The sequence below is a fragment of the Papaver somniferum genome, chromosome 3, assembly GCF_003573695.1.
Source record: "Papaver somniferum cultivar HN1 chromosome 3, ASM357369v1, whole genome shotgun sequence".
In the NCBI taxonomy this organism is placed as follows: Eukaryota; Viridiplantae; Streptophyta; class Magnoliopsida; order Ranunculales; family Papaveraceae; genus Papaver; species Papaver somniferum.
In genome coordinates, this window is record NC_039360.1 from 59647079 (window position 1) to 59667863 (window position 20785).

The following is a 20785-nucleotide window of genomic DNA, read 5'->3' on the forward strand; positions in this document are numbered from 1 at the left end:
CATCGCTGTTTGGTTCAGCGCTTTAAATCTCAGTCGTTAGATCAGAAAATTAATCTCCCGACGCTGAACCATTCATCGTAAAGGTCACTTTTTGAGCGTTGAACCATTCAGCGTTCATCTCGCTGCTAGTTCAACTGCGAGCACATGCTAGGAGAGAGAACTAGTGTTAACAAATAGACCACACTTTTTTTTGAACTGCAACACTTATCTGCTAATCTAGGAGTTCAATATACCACACTAGTTTAAGTAAACAAGAGTTTAACACTGTATAGACGGAAGAAGTATCATGTTGTTGTGTTCCTTCATGTCACAAAGATAAAGATTTTGTTCTCAAATATTGATATATCTGGCACTACCCAAGTGTATCATGCGATTTTTATCATTGGTGTTAATGGGAGGCAACAAGAGAAGGTTCACACCTCATTAGAAGTTTTGGGATCTGGGATTCTTATTATTGGTGGTAATGAGAGGCAAACAAGAGAGAGTTCACACCTCGTTAGAAGTTTTGGGATCGAATAAGCATGTTATTCTTATTATTGGTGGTAATAGGAGGCCAACAAGAAAGAGTTCACCTCATTACAAGTTTTGGGATCGATTAAAGGATCGACAACAAAGATGACATATATTTTTTTAAATAGAGTCACCGATTTACCAACTTAATGACTCACAAGTCTAGTTTATGGGTTATGGATAATAATCGAAAAAGTAAAATTTAAAATTACAGACAAACTGTATTGACCAAATTCAAGAGGGATGTGGTTAAAAAAAGTGTGGGTTATGTTTAAGAGAAGTCATATTTTTCTTGATGTGCAAATAATTATATACTCAAAAGTGAAGATACTTGATTCATGGTTAGCAAAAATGCACGACGACCATGAAGAACTATCAAATTGCAGATGTGAACAAGATCACACCTTTATGCAGTTTCTGATATGACACGAGTTCTTTCGAATACTCCAGGTCTTGAAATGTCCAAGACCAACCTCGAGGTGGAAAAAAAATTATTTATCAAGATTACGACCGAAAAAAAGACTATAAAACTAAATATTGGACAAACACAACAATCATATACAAACAGTGGGCGAATAAGGGATGAGAAACATATACATCAGTTTTGGGTGCTCATGAAATGTGGATAACGGATCAACATTTGTGATGAACCAAGTGGTTAGCACCATAAAAATTGATCGATTCCATTGGGGATGTTTTCTTTTTTGCCAGATATTTCATTGATGATTACATATAATCAAAGAAGGCTTCGTTTTATTTGGAATCGTAATGATACAACATCGTAAATACATACCAAACAAAAAATCAGCATAAGCCAATGATAATTTTAGAAATTAGTGAACCCAATACCTATCTTGAAGTCGGGTTAGCATGCACCAAATATAGAAACAAATCTCTAACAATTTTTTGCACAAGTTATGTAGTTCAAACTCAAGTCCTTTTCACTCAAAATGGATCGACTCATTACGAAGATAACTAGCGAAACCCTTTTCAGTTTTAGTCTTCTAACCCACAACACCAAGACAAACAAAGAGTCCCATTTTTCGAAACTCTCTTAAATAAAGCCTAATTGACAAGTTAAAGTATAAATTACAAATTAATACTGATCAGAGTATCAATTAACTGAATCACCGCGAACTTTCAGTAGATTTTGATCACATAAAATCAAGGTTTGAGTAGGTATATTTGGGACTTTCTAAGTCTTCCTCTGTGGTGTTGATGGAGGTAACTATGCAAACTGAGAGTTGTTTCTAAAATACAACTGGCCAGAAAAAGGATCGTCAGTGGGAGGATATTTAGGTTATTGTCGATTTGTACGGGCTAGAGATATAACTAAAAAAAAATTACACCTATGAGGGGGCGGGCTAAACCAAGTTTAGCGCCCTCATAGGTCTGTTAGTGTTTTGCAGGGTGATAGTCTAGTTATCAATTTGGGATTCGGCAAACGTACGAATATCATTCGTATTCACAAAAGTTAAACTCGGTCAAAAATCCGGTGAATAGTTTGTGATTTGGCAGTAATTTGGAATGACATACGTATGTGTATAATTCGTTTTGGAGGTATGAATTCGGTGCATAAAATGCATAATTCTAAAGACCTAAATATTTGTATGTATTATGTTGGGAATATAACATTTAAACATTTAAATAATGGTTTTAAAAGGGTTATATATAGTTCGTAGGTTTCATAAAAAATTCTTTCATCTCTGCAAATTTTCTTCGTCTATATAATTTTATTCATCAAATCTTCCATTGTAGTTGCATCATCTGACTGACAAGAATCTTGTAATTCTAAATTATTTCTACTCTTTTAGTAATAAAATCTCTGTCAATTAAGAATTTTCTGGATTTCTTCGTTATTCTTATGAAGATTCCCTTAAATCTATAACTTTCGGATTTATACATCTTCCTAACCTCTGGCACTTTTGATTTCTCAAAAGATGTCTTAATCTATCCACATCAACTTACAACAACTAAATCCTAACACGGATATGATACAACAATTTGTTGATTTTCTTTCTTAAGAAACTCCTTGAAAGAAATTTTTTCATAGATACAATGTTATCAAATGTTCTGGTCGATTATCCAAATTATATGGTTCTTATGATAGTCCCCCCTAGATCTTACCAAATCAACGGTGTCATGGAATTATTTCAAAAATCATGGATATATTTTGATCAAAAGTTTTTTGTTTCTGAATTTATTTCTGATGCTTTCCTTATCAAGTTTGAGTCTCATTCGGATTCAGAATTTATAATAGAATCTTCTCCATGGGTTATTAACTACTTGTTGGCGTTGAAAAGGTGTGTACCCAGTAAATTTCCTCATGAGTATCTCTTTGATAGTGTGGTATTTCGGGTTCAACTTCATGGGTTACCGGTTAACTACCTCGATAGAAAGTCTGTTCATACAATCACTCAGAAATTCTGTCACATTTCCTATGTCCGACAAGCATGAAATCATGGCTGAAATAAAATATGAAAAACTTCCTAGATTTTGTTATTTTTGTGGTCTTCTTAGTCATTTGATGAAGATGTGTCCTAAAGTTCGTCAATATAAGAATAAAATTCATCAAGATTTTCCACCAGAGTTGCAACGGTAAGCATATGGTCTCATTGTTTTTAAATACAAGTGACCCATTGATGCTTCAACTAATAATTATGTAAATGACATAAAACTATTTAAGGAATCAGACTATCAGGAATATGAAGTTTTTGAATTTTTGGGTAATCGAAGATCAAACTCAACTGAAATTACAAGGACGATGAGTTATCAAGCCAGATCGGATACATCGTCTGACCGGCAAGAAGATAACTTAAACAGACAGTTACCATAGTCTGGTTATTACTCTGACAATCATGATCTACGGTAGAGAATTCAAATTATAAATTGTTTCATGATAGAAAACATGATTCAGAATATCTTTCACCCATAACTAATTAGAACACATCATTGCATCAGTCAAATACTTTCATGGCAAAGGGTAAATTAATTTTCTTCAATGAAGAAGCAACTTCAATAAACTTCAAGTACAACAGTTTTAAAACTCTACAAGTTTGCTACCTAAAAGTTAAAATTATTGGCAACTTAAGTTTCAAATAAATTTGTCAAAGAGAACCTTCATCAACTTTTATCCAAGACAGATGATAGACCACCGAATAGTTATAGTGGACGAATTTATGGAATCCTAGAGAATCAAACAAGGATTCCAAACAACGTGAATGGAAATCAATGCTAAGAGTTCTGGTAATGCCATTATTCCAAAATCAATTACCGACGGTGATTATATAGGTGATAAACGAATGCATGATGGATAATGCATCTAAACTGGAACCATACAATTAAAGATGGATAAAAGAATCAACGACGATTCAGATGATCAAATGGAGGTGGCGCCTATCTATAATAGGTCGCACGGTCCATGTTAGGGTTTGCCTGGAATTTTTGGTGGTTAGGGAGTGACCCAACAATTCAAAATTTAAAATCTTTTCTAATATTTTCAAAACCAGATATTGTGTTCTTGTCACAGAATTATCTGAATCTTCTTCACGCTTAATTGTTGGCAAATTTGGTCCCTCTAACCATTGTATAGTTCTGGTTGTGGGTTTTAGTGGAGGATTTTGGTTACTATGGCATAATAATTTAGAAGCACAGGTTGTATCTTTCTTTAAGAATTTGATTCATCTTCAAATTATTAAGCAAATGGGTCATTATCTCAATTAGGACTTATTCTGCATATATGGTCCACCAAATAGATCAGATAGAGCTAGTTTCTGGCAGAGTTTATATATATGCTCTCAACATATGATAGGTCTTAAATGCTATACAGGAGACTTAAATGTGTTATCCTATGTCAAAGAAAAATATGGGGGTGATCAATCTCTTAACACCACAATTACCCAGTTCAATAATTTTATCCACGAAAACCATCTTTTGGATTTAGGATTTGGTCCTGCATATATATAGTGCAATGGTGGACAATTTTAGAGTCTTATTAGACAAACATTGGATAAAGTTGTTGCTTATTCTGACTGGTGTCTCATGTTTGAGAACTCTGGAGTTCTTTACATGCCAGGAATTTCTAGTGATCTTTCACCCATTCTTATGAACACATGTAAAAATTCTCCAAGAAAGTCGTCATATTCTGGTGTACTCATCCAGATTTTCTCAAAGTTGTATTATAGAGTTGGAATATCACCATTTATGGTGACCTAATTTCTAAAATGGCCTCTTTGGGTACTTTTCTTAAAAGTCAGAGTAAAAACAAAATTGGGAGTATAAAAGACAAAATTAGAAGATTAAAGAAAATATTGATTCATCTACAAGGTTTATCTCCTAGTGCTGAACTGAATGATTATATCATCATAGAAGCAACTTACTGGGAACAAAGAATGGAACAGATTTAGTTGAAAACTGGGGATAAAAACTCAAAATAGTTCCATCTTTCAGTACAAAAAATAATAAGGAAAAATCATATTTTTTGTATTCAAACATACAAACAAGAGTAGTTAACTAATCCTAATGATATTGAATTAGTTACCTTCTTTTAAAATATATTTCAATAAGATGTGATTATCCAGACTCCAATAAATCTGCAAGATACTTTATTCTCTCTGGACACATCATCAAATAATTCTATTACGGTAGTACCTACCAGTGAAGACATTTAGAATGTTTTCAAGAAAATGAATTTGTTATCTTCTCCGGGACCTGAAGGACATCCAGTGGTCTTCTACAAGAAATGCTAGACTATAGTTGGTGAAGAAACAACAAACTTCAATCATCGGGTTTTTGATTCTTGGGAGATTCCTAATAAGTTAAACCATACTCACATTAGTCTCATTCCTAAGGTAAAAATCGTACTACTGATATGGAATTTAGACACACTGCTCTTTTCAATGTTCTTTATAAGTTCGTAGCTAAAATCATTGTTATTAGACTTAGCCATTTTATGAGTAAGTTCATATCTTGGACCAAAAATGCCTTTGTTAAAAATAGACAAATTACGGACAACATTACAATTGTGAAGGAATAATATAATTCTATGCATAAGTCTAGATCTAAACAATGCATATTTGCTCTTAAATTGGATACGTCGCAGGCGTATAACGTAGAATCGTGTTTCTTGGTATTTCTTGGGCTTTATGCTTCATCAGTTGGGTATTCATGATCATTCCTACAAATTAAGTTTGAATTGTGTTACTAATTCCACATTTTCAATACTTCTGAATGGTGCACCTTATGGAAATTTTACAAGCGAGAGGGGTTTACGTCAAGGCTTTCCTCTGTTACCTTCTTTGTTCGTCACTTGCTCACAAGGTTTATCTCTTTTTATGGAAAAATTCAAATGTTTAAATCTATATAGTGGCTACAAAATTAACGCTCGAGCACCAACTGTTAGTCATCTAATATTTGCGGATGACCTATTTTTCTTTGGGAAGAATCTGTTGATAATATTGAGCAACTGAAGTGTATCTTGGATAGTTATTATACCTTTTTCAGTCAGATCGTAAACTATTCTAAGTTATCTATTCATTTCAGTAAGGTATGTTCTCTTCGTAATAAAAGGGTTACCATTCAGAAACTAGGAGTTAGGAAAATGGATTTGGATGAAAAGTATTTGGGCACATACCCATTGAAGTCTGATTACGGCATTGAAATGTTTGAAACTTAACTACCTAAGTTCAACACTAAACTAGAGGGTTGGAGATCCTACTTTGTTGAAAATCGACTGATAATATTGTGTTATCAAAAGGGTTTATCCACAATTTGTAACTACACTATGGGAACCTGTATACTTCCTAAGGGTGCACTGAACCAAATCTCTAAAATTCAAAGATCTTTTTGGTGTGGACATAACGTTCGCACAAAGAAGTTTCACTTCATTAAATGGGAAAAGGTTTCTAGAAGTAAAGAAGACGGTAGTCTAGGAATTAGAAAAATGGATTTCGTGAATACTTCTTTAATGTCTAAGTTAGTTTGGAGATTTATAACTAACTCAAATTCTGTTTGGGTGCGGTTGTACTCATCTAAATATTACAGGATATTTCATTTTGGGATTGTCAGGCAAAATAACTTTGTCAAACTATTAGCAATGTTAATCATTGTTATCTTTTCTTTTTCATTATTATCTTTATTACTAACCTTGAGCACACAATACAATAGTTGTTGAGTTAGTAAGAAATTTTATACTCCCTCCGTCCCTAATAAGATGACCTACTTGGTTTTAAACTTTGTCCCATAAATAGATGACCTATTTCACTAATCAAGGGATATTTCTAAAACTACTCTTTTAATTGATTATTTTTCTATAAGAAATATGTATAATTTGATAGCCATGTTTATATTCGTTGAATAGGTGTTTTAAAATGCTTTTTAACGGTATAAAGTTTATAAAAAATCGTGGTATAGTTTAAGAGATAAATCGTTTCTAAAGTTTACTAATTATTGCCCATAAGGGTATAATTGTAAAAAATAGTTAAATACACTCCACTTTCCTCCTTGCCTTAAAATTTGTGCAAACTACAACTAGGTCATCTTATTAGGGACGGAGGGAGTATTACTTTCCAGTGAAAAATGGAGTGATATTATTCAAAGTTGAAAACATCCAAAAATTCCATACATGCAATCAAAATTTATTCAATTCAACAATATCTCATCTAAAGTTATACCGTTTTTGTTGAAGCATAATTATCCAATACATGTCCCAGTGGAGATGTCATTGACTCGTACTACTACAATAGTTAAGTCGTTGGCTGATGTTATCAAAGTTGTCAGCACATCACAGAGGTAGAAGATTTTTCTTTCTTTCTCTACCAAGCTATCTGGACCCGTAGGTAGTTATCAAACAGCTGTGTTACATAAATATTGCGAAAAATCACCTTCTAATAGTGTATATAACAAACCAATTGGGGTTATCCCAGTTATCCAGGATTCTGACTCTCATATTTGAGGTCAGTGGTTGGAGTCTCCACTTTAGAATTCGAGGATCTCATAAAAACCTCCCTATGTATAAAAAAGAGAAAAAAAAATGTACACAACAAAATCTCCACGTCATTTTGTTTAAAAGTACCATCATGAATCCGAGGATTTCATAAAAAACCTCCTCGTGTATTCAGAAAAAGTAGTAGTGTATACAACAAAAAATACACATCATTTTATTCAAACACGCTATTTTGCATCTGTTTGAGTTCACCTAGTACGCCATTTTGGTCTTTGCATAACAAAGAAAATACCAAAACATATTCTTTTATCGAAAATAACAATGTTTATACAATAATACCAAGTTTTACATCTTCCTCTTTGAAAAAGTGGGGGTCTAACAACCACACCCAATATTTCGCTTAGCAATCTGTATGGACAAACTCCAATATACTTTAAAGAGAATCAACTAGACAGTCAGACTCAATCTTAATAAAAGTACATCAAAGAGTTATATCTCAATTTCTCGATTCAATACTTACTCAAGAAAATAGAAATTTGCGAGTCTAATTGAATACAAGAGAAATCACTTGAACGGTACCAAAGACCAATGTTCAAGGATCAATCAATTTCAATCAACAACCAAAGGTTGGATTTCCAAATTGATCGATTCAAAGAACAACCTGTGATATTTCAATTATATAACAAAATATAATGCAGAAAAGAAATAACACAGACAACAGAAGTTTTGTTAACGAGGAAACCGCAAATGCAGAAATATCTCGGGACCTAGTCCAGATTGAACACACACTGTATTAAGACGCTATAGACACTAACCTACTACAAACTAACTTCGGTCTGGACTGTAGTTGAACCAAAATCAATCTCACGCTGATCCAAGGTACAGTTGCGCTCGTTACGTCTCTGATCCCAGCAGGATACTATGCACTTGATTCCCTTAGTTGATCTCACCCACAACTAAGAGTTGCTACGACCCAAAGTCGAAGACTTTAATAAACAAATTTGTATCACACATAAAAGTCTATGGTAATAGATAAATCTGTCTCCACAGAAAAAACTACGAGTTTTTGTTCCTTTTTTTTGATAAATCAAGGTGAACATGAACCAATTGATAACCCGGACTTATATTCCCGGAGAACAGCCTAGAATTATCAATCGCCTCACAATAATCTTAATCGACTAGTGAAAGAAGATATTGCGGAATCACAAACGATGAGATGAAGGTGTTTGTGACTTCTTTTATATCTTGCCTATCGGAGAAATCAATCTCAAGCCAATTTTACGATTGTACTCAAATACGATAGAAACAACAAGATCAGATCATGCAACTATAAAGAAAATAGTTGGGTCTGGATTCACAATCCCAATGAAGTCTTAAAGTCGTTAACTTACAGGGTCTCAAGAAGAAACCTAAGGTTAAAGGAGAATCGACTCTAGCTAATACAACTAGTATCACACAGAAGGTGTGGGTATTAGGTTTCCCAGTTGTTAGAGTTCTCCTTTATATAGTCTTTCAAATCATGGTTTGCAATCAATGTTAGCTTAGTAACAAAGCATTCAATATTCACCGCTAGATGAAAACCTGATTAGATTCAAGCTAATATCTTTCAACCGTTAGATCGAACTTAGTTTGTTACACACAAATGAAATGCACGTTTATTTAGGTTTGTGTAATCGTACCCAAACATGTACACTTAGTTGGTTGAACATTAGTTAACCAAATGCTTAGCCATATGAGCACTTCCATATCAACCATATTCTTCTTTACCACAACTAATTCAAATGACTCAAATGAACTAGTTAGAGATTTGTTCAATTGCTTAGATCTTATAGAAGTATACAAGAGACAATCGAAGCAAAAACGATTTGATTCACTCGAATCAATTCATGAACTTTATAGCCACGGTTTGCAATTATGCATTACTTAGTTTATATAAGTTTAAGTTCACGAATAACCGTTTTTAGAAAATAACCAACTTAAGTACGCATACTGGTACGCGGACTTAAGTACCCGGAATAAGTTTGTTTTCATTTCACAAACTCCAGCAGAAATTCACGGTACGTGAACTTCCGATAGTGCGCGTACTAGTATGCGGACTTTAGTTCCGGTTTTCCTGAGCAGCAAAGTACACATACTTTGGTTCAAGGAATAAGGACTTGCACACGTATGTGTTACCACACAATGTTTATATCCTTCCAAGGTTATATATTCTAAACTCTCATTTCAATCATTGAAACATTCTTAAAGGATGTTATATAGTTGTTATTCACAAACCATTTTTCGTCAAAGCAATTTTCAAGTAATTGAAACTTAATATGACTTTCGTCACTAGTAAAGATGAACTTGGCCAAAGCGAATCTTACCAACACATATTTTGAGAAATAGATAAGCGAGATAAACTCGGCTCGAAATAGCAAATGTGTATAATCAAAGTCTATATAGCAATACGACTTTTGTCTCAAGATAGGAGATAGAGTAGATAGACTTTTGAGTGATAGATAAGTTCAAGTCTCGACATACCTTTTAGTCGATGAAGTTACACAAGTTCCTTGAATAGTTCTTCGTCTTTGTATGATGATCGCCATGGAGTCTTGAGCTCAACTACACTTTTTATCCTAGTCCGAGACTTAGCTAATAGTAGACTAGAAATCAAGACTTATAGTTTTGATTACTAACACTGACAAACATGCTTGAGATAGCAACACATGCAATTTCGACCGAGCAGTGCTCTAACACTCTTTGCCCCGCTACAATACTTCCAAAATTTTCCAAATTGGGTGTTATATTAGTTTATTGCATATATTAGTTTGCAAGATACACTACTTGCATAAGAAGCTCGTGGAGTGACCATGCGAAAATATTACTACCTAAGAGACAAATAAAAAATCGGTGCAATAACAAAAAAAAAAACTAATTTCAAGGTGGAGAGTGTCATAAAACATGCAAATTCCAGTTAAAGTTGAAAAACAGCAACAAACTCTTATTCTTGTATGTCACTAAGATACCACAATATTCCATTGCCCTGTACCAGGATTCAGTCGATAAATTCCATCTCGACGGGATGCCCAGTTACAATTATTACTACAAAAGCATGATCTCTGCTCTCGTTATAGACCATATAACCTTTATGAATGGGTTTCCCATTATTGGACCATGCAAAATTACATCAATAGTAAGTTCCCATACTTTTTAGGTTGAACTTCCACATGAAAGTACAATTGTTAAGAAGTACTACACCCAGATCTCTTCCATCCTTCGACGAGCAATGTAGCTTCAAATTTGGGAAATTATCTATTTGGTTAGCAACTGTCATAGTAACTCTGTCGAAGTTTTCTTCCGATGATAAACATTCACGAAATAATATCGCAAACAGGAGAAAAGAAGCAAATATGTAAACAACACTGCTATTTTTAAGACTAGCCATCTTATTTCCAAGTAAGGATGATACTAGTTGTGTATGCATCTCTATATACACAAACAACAATACTATATTCTAAATTAGCACCCCTTCATCTGGAACGCGCAATTGGGGGATACATAAAGCAATTGGGGGATCTAAATTATTATCCCCATCCAATAGTTTCCACCAAGGGGTGTTTTTTGGCGGGGGAAATACTAAAATACCCTTTGGATTAATTAAAGATATATTGAATAGACTATAATACCCTTCCCTCAAAATAAAAAACTTAAAACTAAAAATCAAAAACCAAATTAATATCCCCCATTTCATCATCAGTTCCGGTTCTCTTAGGTTAGGGTTTTGAAAAAAAAAAATTCTTCGTTCTTCATCATTCACACGAACTCATTGTCGATTCAAAAATATCTTCGTCGATTACCTAGAATATATAAATATGCCTCCACGAAAGGAACCAAATCTGCAATCAAAATCAAACTCAGTAGCTCAAAAAAACAAGAAGAAAGGATTAATCGGAATGTCGTTGAAGAAGAAGAAGAGGGTTCAGACGATCAAACTCTCGAAAAAATGGCATCTGTGAGAAGGTAAGTGATTCTGAACTGTTCTACTAATCGATTTAAAGTAGTGGGTTTAGGTTAGAATCGCGAAACCTAAATCAAACAGTTTAGTTACAGTCAGTTTCGGCATTGAAATTAATGTTAGAACATAGCTCGATCAACCTCGCATGCGCCCAAGCATGTTTGTCAATGTTAGTGATCAAAACTATATGTCTTGATTTCTTGCCTACATAGCTAAGTCTCGGACTAGGATAGAAAAGTGTAGTTGAGATCAAGGACTTCATGGCGATTCATCATACAACGACGAAGATCTATACAAGGAACCGTGGAACTTCATCAACAAAAAGGTATGTGGAGACTTGAACTTATCTATCACTCAAAAGTCTATCTCTTCTATCTCCTACTTCTTATGAGACAAAAGTCGTATGCTATATATACTAGATTATACACATTTGACATTTCGAGCTGAGCATTCATTGCTTATCTTTTATCTCGAAATCGTGTGTTGGTGACATACTGACCTGAGTCTCCTTGTTGCTGCTCCATTTCTCAATCGAGACTTGAGAGAATTCACAATACTGACTCATTATCCACCCCAAATTAACCATAAACTCTCAGCATTGCCCTCTAGTCTTCTGCACTCTGCAATTCACGACCAACTTTTAGAGATGAAACGAACCAAAACTGACGGCAACAGCTCCATTGTTTATCGACCAGGATATACACCTTCCCTATTTACGTCTGCGTGGCTTTACTCTTTCGAGTTTCTTTGTGAACTTACGAACATAGGATATTAGAAATGTGGTGGAAGGGCTGCCACGTATCACTTATCTCTTCTCAATTCTTCAGCTCCTCATCTCGCTGAAACACGTCCCACTAATTTTCTTTATCTCTCCACATGCTTGACCAGACAATACCTAGTCCCACTCTTAATTCCAGCCTCTTCACGCGATTTAACAAAGAATATCAATTCTCTGTTTCACCATTTCATCTTCTTCCGTATGATACTTTTGTGGTGTTCATATATGGATACCAAGCCAGCCACATTTCAAATAAGTGCAGTATTGGTGCATGTAGCGGCAAACACCATTTAGCTCCAACTTTATCAGTTTATTCTTTGGATGGTCCAGTTTGCTTATACTTTCTACAAAAGCACTAAAATAGTGTTATTAGCCAAATATCGAGTCATATCTAATATAAATATGGGTATAAAATATAACATTTAAGTGCTTATCAACACCCCCACACTTATATTTTGCTAGTCCTCGAGCAAAACAGAAGAATTGACCCGCTACACAGCTGGTCACATCATAAGAGAGAATTAGACCCGCTACACAGCTGGTCATAAAATGAAAATTTGAAATATCATACACAAGACTCGCTACACAGCTGGTCATAGAAAATACCCTACAAAAGACCCGCTACACAGCTGGTCATGGCCAAAAAAACCATGATGATAAATTTATTTATTTATTTTAAGACCCGCTACACAGTTGATCATCTTTTTTTTTTAAATTTTTTTTAGACCCGCTAAACAGCTGGTCATGTCTTTCATTTTTTTTTAAATCAAAATTCCTAATGAAATGCCACTCCAAAAACTTGGTAGGCTCGGAAACCTACAATAAAATACTGCAAGTGCACAATGTCTAACTAGTAGAACAATGACAAGTACAGGTCGTTCCCACGAGGAGGGTGAAAATACTACTACTAACTAATACCGAAGAGTAACCAATCAAATCAATATTTCAGAAGTTTAAGAATTGGTAAATAAAATTAGGAAACAAAAATAATAAAGATATAACCAAGATGGAGCGTCGGTAACTAGAGTTTTACGGTATTCACTACTACTTCTGTTCAATTACTGAAATGAAACATGATTATGAATATATGTTTATCATTTGTTTTATTGGCATCACCTATTATTAGCATAGAGTCGCAAATATCACTGGTATACCCTAAGCATGGCACATCAAAAGATTAAATTCAAGCATGAACCATCAAATTGCATCAGTGAGAAAATTATACGAAACTAAATTTAGGTTCACAAATTTTATATGGCTTTTCTAAGTATAACCCATCAAAGTAATTAACCAAGCATGGATCATCAAATAAGAAGACAAACATATTTGTAAAACCATCAATTACGCACATAGGTTCTAAGAACCGGTGAAGCAACAACTTGTTTTCAATAAATCAAATAATCAAAAATCAATTAATTCAAATCATAATGGTCTATTGCTTCATAATTCAATTCAATCAAAAATGGTCTAACACCCATGTAGTTTCAACCATAAAAACCCTAGTTACAAAAATCTAAAGAGATGTGGCTTTCTCAAAAGCCATCAAAATATAATGAAGAAGATCACTGCAATCAAAAATGGAATCGAAAACAATGAAACTTCAAACCGTATTGCTCTTTCTGTCACCGTCTGTCGCCTCCCTTTTCTGGTTTCGGCACTGTCTCCACAGCCTCCACACCAGGCCGCCCCCTTCTTCTGTCTTTGTTCAGTTATATAAGTGATGCCGCCACTCAAAAATAAGACCTAGCAATCTGCCGAGGCCCAATCCAGTCATCCCACGGATACCCAAATTCAGACCCTTTGCCGTAAACCGATAACAACACCGCTTTCCATTTCTTTGTACTTCCAAGTCCAGCCACATCGCCAACTCCAAATCCCTGACCACTTCATCTCTTGACCGTTCATCACATAAATCTGTGGCATCGAGATAGTCAACTTGGCTGTTTTCACGGCAATAATTCAGGTCACAAACTTGCCAGACTCGAGCCATCCGAACATCACGGCAGTAAACTCTTCTCTCGTGCCATTTATCAGGTCTAGTCAATCCGAAATCCACTGTTGCTGCTTCATCTTGTTACTGTCAAAACCCATCCACCAGCGTCCAGCAAACTCCAAGTCATTCAAGTCTAAAACCTCAGTACATCCATCGAAGTCAACACCAGCTTCCTAAGCAACTTATACACTGTCGATTCATTCTCATCTCTGCCCATCGATATTCTCAGAAGCATGCAGCATCACAGTTCATCTTGCATTTCGAATTCCCATTTCGATCAACAGCAAACCAGCACAACAACCACTTCTCAGACCAAACAAACTAACTCTTATTTCTTAATTCCAGCTCCTTCCATATCTTCATATACGACCAAATTTCAGACCAATTTTGGTAAACCACAGCACCAATTCTGTCCATCCAGCACCAACTTCTTCATCACCGATTATCAATTGCACCCAGTTCAACCACCTTCGCAGCAAAGTGAAACCAGCCATATTCCCAAGCCATTCTTCGCTGTTGACTGCCCATACCTCAGCCAATCCATCTCCATTGCGTCTGCAAACCTGTCGCAACAGCAGCTCCATGCGAGTCCAACACAGCCAGCACATAGTTTATCTCCACCAGCCGCAACCCATTGCAGTCGCTTCCTCTAGATAACAAACTCGTCAGTCGAGTCTTCCCAACTCCAGCTGACATACTGACCTGAGTCTCCTTGTTGCTGCTCCATTTCTCAATCGAGACTTGAGAGAATTCACAATACTGACTCATTATCCACCCCAAATTAACCATAAACTCTCAGCATTGCCCTCTAGTCTTCTGCACTCTGCAATTCACGACCAACTTCTAGAGATGAAACGAACCAAAACTGACGGCACAACAGCTCGATTGTTTATCGACCAGGATATACACCTTCCCTATTTACGTCTGCGTGGCTTTACTCTTTCGAGTTTCTTTGTGAACTTACGAACATAGGATATTAGAAATGTGGTGGAGGGGCTGCCACGTATCACTTATCTCTTCTCAATTCTTCAGCTCCTCATCTCGCTGAAACACGTCCCACTAATTTTCTTTATCTCTCCACATGCTTGACCAGACAATACCTAGTCCCACTCTTAATTCCAGTCTCTTCACGCGATTTAACAAAGAATATTAATTCTCTGTTTCACCATTTCATCTTCTGCCGTATGATATTTTTGTGGTGTTGATATATGGATACCAAGCCAGCCACATTTCAAATAAGTGCAGTATTGGTGCCCGTAGCGGCAAACACCATTTAGCTCCAACTTTCACCATGTTTGTTTACTCCTGACTCATCTGAGTCGTCTGGATCTGAGTGAAATCGCCTGACTCATCTGGATCTGAGTCGATATGTTTGTTTTGAGTCAGATCTGACTCATCTGACTCGGAAATAAGTGAGTCAGTGGTTTGGTCCCATGAGTCAGGGGTATTTTGTTACCTGACTCAGATGAGTCCGAGTCAGGGGTTATGTCTGAGTCAGAGGTCGAGTCAGATCTGACTCAAAATGGAAAACAAACGGTCTGACTGCTGACTCGGTCCGAGTCAGGGGTTGACTCAGATTCAGACGCCGAGTCAGCTGCAAACAAACAAGTTCTTTATCACTTTATTCTTTGTATGGTTCAGTTTGCTTATACTTTTTACAAAAGCACTAAAATAGTGTTATTAACCAAATATCGAGTCATAGCTAATATAAATATGGGTATAAAATATAACATTTAAGTGCTTATCAGTTGGTAAAGCGTTTCGCTTTGATCAAGTTTATCTTCACCTAGTGACGAAAGTCATGAAAAGTTTCAATCACTTTGAGAATTGCTCTGACGTGAATCGGTCTGTGAATAACGGCTACATAGCGTCCTCTGAGAATGTCTCAATGATTGAAATAAGAGTTTAGATTACATAACCATGTAATCGTTGAACCGAAGTTTTCGAACTTTGTTGATCAAGAGAAATCGGGAGGATTGTGGAATTGGCTTGCCAAGTCCGCGAACCTAGTTCGCAGACTCAGTCCGCGAACTGTCGGAAATTCTCGACCGAGAATTTATGCTGGGATTTTCCAAATACTCGTCCGCGAACCCAGTCCGCGAACTGCGGAAGTTCTCTTTCCGAGAATTTCTGTTGAGTTTGGAAAACTCAACCGATTAACTTAAGTCCGCGAACTTGTTTGTGAACTTAAGAGGTTATGATCTAAAGATGTGCTCTGAACATGAAATATTAAATTACTAAGGAATGCTTTATGCAAACCGTGGCTATAATGTTCATGAGCCGATTCAATCGAATCGAATCATCTTTGCTTCAATTGTGTCTTGTGTAGTTACATAAGATCTCATAGCAATTGAACAACTCTTTAACTAGTTCATTTGAGTCAATTGAACTAGTTACGGTGAAGAAGAACAAGGTTAATATGAAATGCTCATATGGTTAACCTTTTGGGTTACAATGTTGAACCAACATACACGTACACGTTTGGGAATGGTTTTCACGAACCCAGTAAACGTCTACCCAAGTGTGTGTGACAAGCTAAGTTTTCGATCTAACGATTGAGAAATATTAGCTTGAGTCTAAATCAGGTTTTCATCTAACGGTGAATAAGGATTGCTTTGTAACTAAGGCAAAACCCTGATTTGAAGGCTATATAAAGGAGACATCTAGCATTATGCAAAACTAATCCCCACACGTCTGTGTGCTACTAGTGCGCCCGCTAGAGTCGATCTCCGTTAACCTTTGATTTTCTTCTCTAAAATCAGGTTAACGACTTAAAGACTTCATTGAGATTGTGAATCCAGACCGATACTACTTTATCGTAGTTGTGTGATCTGATCTTGCATCTTATATCGTACGAATACAATCGATTGATTGGCTTGAGATCATGAGAGTTCTCCGATAGGCAAGATAAAGAAGTCACAAACATCTTCGTCTCACTGTTTGTGATTCCTCGACAATCCGCTTGTGTAGTCAGGAAGGATTGTAGAGAGGTGATTGATTAATCTAGGTTGTTCTTCAGGAATATAAGACCGGATTATCAATTGGTTCCGGTTACCTTGATTTTATATCTAAAGACGGAAAAAAGACTAGGGTTTATCTGTAGGAGACAAATTTATCCTTTTATAGACTTTTCTGTGTGAGACAGATCTGTTTATTATCAAGTCTGTGATTTTGGGTTACAACAACTCTTGGTTGTGGGTGAGATCGGCTAAGGGAATCAAGTGCGCAGTATCTGATAGATAAGTTCAAGTCTCCACATACCTTTTAGTCGGATGAAGTTCCTATGGTTCCTTGAGTAGTTCTTCGTCTTCATAAGATGATCGCCATGGAGTCTGGAGCTCAACTACACTAAACTGTCCTAAACCGAGACTTAGCTATAAGTAGTCTAGAAATCAAGACATATAGTTTTGACAACTAAACTTGACAAACATGCTTGAGATAGCAACGCATGCGAGTTCGAACGAGCAATGCTCTAACAGTACCCCCGTTTTTTTGACATTTGCAAATCTACCCCTGTCGTCAACTTTTCCATCCATCTTGGTTAAGTCCCACTATAATTTACTTATTTACCCTTTACTCGTTGCCATGTTAACCTTCTACATTATTTCTCGGGTTCATCGAGCTCGGTTCAAGATCGTTTCACCAATTTCAGGTTTGTTACATCATTCCCCAAAAGGGTTCACCATTCCCAAGTTCAGGGTTTATGGTTTTTAGTTCAGGGTTCATGGTTTTTAATTCAAGGTTCATCATTCACAAATTCAGGGTTCGTCATTTCCAAGTTCAGGGTTCGTGGATTTTATTTCATGATTCATCATTCTCAAATACAGGGGTTCAGGGTTCATCATTTCCGAGTTCAGGGTTAATGGTTCAGGGTTTTAAGCTCGGGGTTCATTATTCCCAAATTCAGGGTTCCGAGTTTTTAGTTGGTGGAAAGTCGACCAAGCATAAAAGAGATGTGGTTCATGGGTAAATAGGACTTTTTAATAGGTAAGATAACTACCACCTTGCACTTAACTGGATGGAAGCCATTTTTTTCAAAAAAAAAACAGTGGGACCAAGTCAAAAGAAGGGTATATTTGTAAAGTTAAAAAAAAACGGGGGTCATTTGAAGAAAAAAGAGGGGGTACATTTGCATTTTACCCATATGCTTATATTTAGATATGGGTTACCGTACCTAAACGTGTATATTGAGTTGGCTCAATAACAGTTAACCGAAGTTAGCCATATGAACACTTTTATCTTAGCCGTATTCATCTAACACTTCTAGATCAAAAATGAAGATCAATCAATCATGATAGATAATCAAATGAATCTAGTTGTGTTTCAAATATATTTTTTCAATTGTTCATTATCTCATAGAAATATCCATGAACAAATTGAATCGAAATCGTTTTTATTCGTAATCGTACAAAGTACTTATGCAAGAATCAATTCATGAACATTAAGCCACGATTTGCAAAGTTAATTTACATTCCTTAAATCGTAAATGTTTTAGTTCATGAGTATGAGAATCATACATAACCGATTTTAGAACTTCACCACTGTGTTCGCAAACTAGGTACACGAACAGCAGCTCCGGACCTTGGCCTAGTCAAGCCGTTCGCAAACCCGGTCACGAAAAACCATTCCGGACCTAACTCAGGTAAACCCGTTCTCATACTAGGTACGCAAACAAGAGTGTAGATGGGTGAAAACGATTTGATGGTTTTTTAGGGAGATGAAGAGACGACCGTGCGGGCAGAGACACTTCGACCGAGCAAACTTCTTAAACCTGCTTCTAACAGATGCACTGCACAGGAGTGCTTTGAGTTCGAGAGATCAATTTGTAGGACTCCGGCCTAAACCAAGACAATGGATGTTCCAGAGTCAATTCGGTCACAAAGAGGGAAGAGGGTCGATCTGTATGAGGGAAGCTGAGAAGTGTGTAAGATCAATGATGATCAAGGATTATGGATGTGTGATGATTTCTGCAAGTTTTCTGTGAACTATTGGGTTCGAATAAGTTCTGGTTGATTGATTGAATTTTTGAGAGTGATTTCTCGGATAAGAATTCTCCCCCTTATTTAATTGTGGATTCAGAGACTTATTTATATTGTAAGAATAGTAGACACATTGATCCCAGAAAGTGTGACGGTTGCTCAAGTGAAAGAGTGGGAAAGTGGGAAATCGTGGGAAAACTAGTTCCATTTCGTGTGGAGACTTGGTTGATTGTCCATCCACTACTTTGCTAACTTCCTCAACCGCTTGCACGACTTACTCACATTTCTCATCGTGAGTGAACACATGTGACGTAGGCTGCCAGACCAAAACCCTATTGATTATCCGCCCATGTGACGTGATTGATGTCTCATGAATGTGGAGTGATGTAGATTTTAGATAACCAAAATTAATGATTAAATGAAACCCAGTTATATCCGCAAGCGCACAGGTCAATAATAATATAGATAGCAAATGCGGTTCGTTCCCACAGGGAGTGTGAAATACTCTACCAACTAATACCAAAAATTAAATAATCAACAAGATAATCTTTTAAGAATTTTTTAGAAATTCGGACAAAATGAAATAATAAATAACAAAGACTTAACAAAAATGAGAAAGGGTTGTTAGGGTTTTCGATTCCCACCAATTCAATCATATAAAACTCTACTAATCTCTATTTATCACTCAAGACAAATTTCGAAATCAATCTCATGTCTCGGAAGATGTTATATTAAATTCTAAAATATAGTTTCTCCGCTGTAACTTCCTTCGCTTCGTATGTAGCAATCCTAAAGCGTTACCTATCTATCCTTGCATACCTCGTCTAGGGATTTAACCGAAGCACGAAATATCAATTCAAAAGCATAAATAATCTAGAAAATCACATGAACGATAAAACACCAAGCTATATGAAGAGAAATCATTAATCAATGAATCATTATTAGAAATATCATCGTAGAGTTTATAAAACTAAATTGGCTTCTATCTAAACCCTAATATGGATTAGCTAGCCATGGCTTTCTCCAAAAACCATAAACAAATTGAAATCAAAATTAGCTAAACCAAAATAATTGAAAAATGGGAAATGAAACTTCTCAAACCCTAGCTCCTGTTCACGGCTCTCCGCCGCGCCTCCTTCCTGGTTTTGGCTTGTTGCCGCAACCTCCTTCAGCCTCTGTCCCCGGGCTGACTCCTTGAGTTTTCTCTCCAGGATTTTAAGTGAACCCTGATTTTGGGCATACCAAAATCTTTCAAGGCATACAAAACAATAGTCCCATCTTGGGTGACCTTATAAGGGGTACACTATGGGTAGTTCAATTACCTATATACCCTTAATATAAAAATTTAAAATCAGTTTTCTAATCAAAATCAGTTTCCCTTAACATCTCTTCTTCTTCTTCCTCCTCTAGCCGAACTCTTCCCCCTCCTGCGAAAAAAAAATTCATCATCGTGATTAATTGTCGATTCGTAAAAATTTGATCGTCGATTAAACTCAACCACATAATGACTCGTACAAAGAAAACTAGGGACTAGGCAAACCAAATCGTCTTCTAATCCATCAATTGAAGAAGAAGAACCAATAGAAGA